The sequence below is a fragment of the Austrofundulus limnaeus genome, unplaced genomic scaffold (assembly GCF_001266775.1).
Source record: "Austrofundulus limnaeus strain Quisiro unplaced genomic scaffold, Austrofundulus_limnaeus-1.0 Scaffold713, whole genome shotgun sequence".
NCBI lineage: Eukaryota > Metazoa > Chordata > Actinopteri > Cyprinodontiformes > Rivulidae > Austrofundulus > Austrofundulus limnaeus.
Genome location: NW_013953115.1, coordinates 102972 through 106046, shown reverse-complemented (window position 1 = coordinate 106046; position 3075 = coordinate 102972). Strand labels below are relative to the sequence as shown.

The 3075-nt window shown below is 42.7% G+C and overlaps 1 protein-coding gene across 1 annotated transcript in view; it reads left to right on the top strand.

Moving 5' to 3' along the window:
* Positions 1-3075, top strand: part of LOC106532056 (paired box protein Pax-6) — a gene marked incomplete at its 5' end in the record, with an annotated part of 44586 nt that overhangs the window by 28263 nt on the left and 13248 nt on the right.

Below are 3075 nucleotides of genomic sequence, written 5' to 3'. Positions count from 1 at the left end.
TCCTACTTTTAGTCGGAATTGGTGTTTTCTGTTAATTCTCCTAAATCACTCGTACGCACAACTTAAGAACAAATCTGTGCGTACGAACAGTTCTTACATGAGGCCCATTGTCTTTTTGTGAACTGATGCTGCTGCTGCTACACCCGATTTTCCCCTCCGTGGGACAATAAAGGCTGTTTCTATTCTATTCTATTCTATTCTATTCTATTCTATTCTATTCTATTCTATTCTATTCTATTCTAAGCCATTCTGTCTGTGTTGACAAGACTACCAAATGAATTTAAATGTTTCTCAAAGCCTGCAGCATCATTTACAGCCATCTCATTCAGCTCGGTACTTCTCTCTTCCCAGTAGAGGATGACTGTTTACAGCGCACAATTTCCTGTTAGCTTCTTAGCTTAGCTTCCTTAACAGTTAAACTGGTGCTCTACATACGTCACAGCTCAACATTAACGACTGGGTAAGTCAGATCCAATTGCTGTAAACATCAACAGAGGCCACGCCTCCAGCAAGCAATCACTTCTCAACAGCTGAGAGTCCAGACCCTCTGTATGAAGCAAAGTGACTTACAAGGAGCTGGTTTTTACCAGGCTAATCCAAACCTTTTATACAGGTATGAAAACACTCATGCAAACCCTAGTGTGTACCAAATAACCAGACTGAGACCACCTCAAAAGTGGGTCTGGGTTTGGTTATTTGGTACACATGTTGGATGTGGAGGTCCTGAGCTGGTGTGATTACATGTGGTCTGCGACTGTGAGGCCGGTTGGATGTACTGCCAGATTTTCTGAAACTCCTTTGGAGACGGCTCATGGTGGAGGAATGAACGTTCAGTTCATGGGCAACAGCTCTGGTTGACATTCCTGCAGTCAGCATGTCATTTGTACAATCCCTGAAAACTTGAGACATCCGTGGCATTGTGCTGTGTGACAAAACAACACATTTCAGAGTAGACTTTTATTGTGGCCAGCCTAAGGCACCCCGTGCTGTCTAATCTGCATCTTAATGTGCCATACCTGCGAGGTGGGATGGATTATCTCTGCACATGAGAAGAGCCCCCTAACACAAATTTATGAACAATATTTGAAGGATGAAGGTCTATTGTGTGCACAGAAAAAGTCTTAGATGTTTGAGTTCAGCTCGTGAAAAATGGGACCAAAAACAAAAGTGTTGCGTTTGTTCAGTGTATAATTAAGGTGCGATGTAAACTTGAGTTTGTGCCTTTATTTATATATTTTTTGGTGAGTAATCCTTTGTAATCCAAACATGTATACCATCTCAGTCACTTTTTAATACAAGGGTATCTGTCAGAATGTTAGTCAAAAACTGCACTGATTTACACATGAAGAAAATAAAAATATTGAAGACCTAGCATTGTTTTCAGTATCCCTACACACCAGACATTTATTCTCAATGGTTGTGTACAAGGACTCTGACAGCTTGCAGATGATATAGATATGATACAGTTGAGCTCTTAGACCTGCAGTCTCCAACCCCCTGTCAGAGGTATCAGTTTGCAGAATAAAAGTGGGACACAGAGCCTGCCTGAACTTCTCAAACACCTGCTGACACTGCTGCAGATCTGAGGCACCTTTTCAGGTCTGATCAGTCAGAGGAGTTGTTAGTTCTGCAAAGTCTGGCATGAGCCTGTTACATCTCATGGGGAGCTGGTGCTCATGTCCAGCAGTCTCACTGTGAGAGGGACAAGGTGTACCCTGGACAAGTAGCAAATCTGTCACAGGGCTAAAAACGATGAATGAGACAAATAAACCAGTCCCACTGTCAGCGCGGGACAATTTAGAGTCAGTAACTACTCTAACATACTACAGTAGTTGGTGTCTGGGAGTAAACCAGAGTCCTGGGACAAAGCCCACCTACACACAGTGAGAACAGGCAAACTCCACCCAGACAGTCCCCAGGCTGCAACCTGTTTACTGAGAGGTGACAGCTCTAATCACAGCCCCACCATACCGCCCAAATGCCAGCATAAATTCCAGTTTGTCCACAGTGCTGTAAATGCACCATTACACCTGGGAGTGTTTCAACACCATGTTTGACATTTGTCTGTGCTGGCAAGGGGGCAAACACCTCAACAAAACACGTTTGCAACATCTGAAGCAAGGTTGAGTTTGACACCTGTGTTGTGTCACCTCTGTCAGAAAGCATGGCTTCATAACCAACATCTCCCACCTGCTGTGTGACCACACACTGTCCTTGCAATATCAACTGTCACCGCTTGAAATTTTTTGATTGGGGTGTTAAACAGAGAATCATCTTTGATTTAATAGTTAGTTAATGTGGTTTAATTAGAAGAACTCAGTGAATCTCACAGACGTGCGGTGACGCGCTCATACAGCAGTCTCTCATCAGGAGGAGAGTTCAGTCAGTCACACAGAGTTGTACAGATCTGTTCAATAACAACATTCTGAACATATATTTAATATAAAGTTAGGTTTTACAGACCAAAGTCTTTGGTAGTTCTGAAGCAAAGTGCAGGAGGAGAGGAGAAGTCAGGACTGATCACGTCGCTGCAGCAATTCCAGTCGAGCCGGCCCGCTGCTTCAACCAAACTTGCTCTCACTGAAAGTCCCATCCTGTTCTGCTCTGATTGGACAAAACAGCTCTGGACTTCGTCTGATTTGTTGAAGGCAGTGTCCGTTTAATCCTTATATCAGGGTCCCGCTCTGGCGYACCGAACAACAATCCATTCACACCAGTGCCGCTGGATTCTTTTTAATTTTTTTAAAAGAAATCAGGTCGCATTTGCGACCAAACTGGTTGCACTCTAGAGCCCTGCTACAGTAGCTGTTGTTTTGACAACCAGGTACAATCTTAAGTACGCAAGGGAGCTTTATGACGTTACATCTGGTGCCCTTTTTCTTTTTTTGACCATGCATGCATACCTGCGCACTGCTTATGTGCCATTCTGCATATGTATTAGTACTCTCCAACAGGTTTTCAGCAATTAAAATCCAGAATGATACTGGCTTTAGATATAAGCAATGTTTTGTTTAGGATTGAACAAATGAAACAATAACAAAATAATAATAATAATAATAATAATAATAATAATAA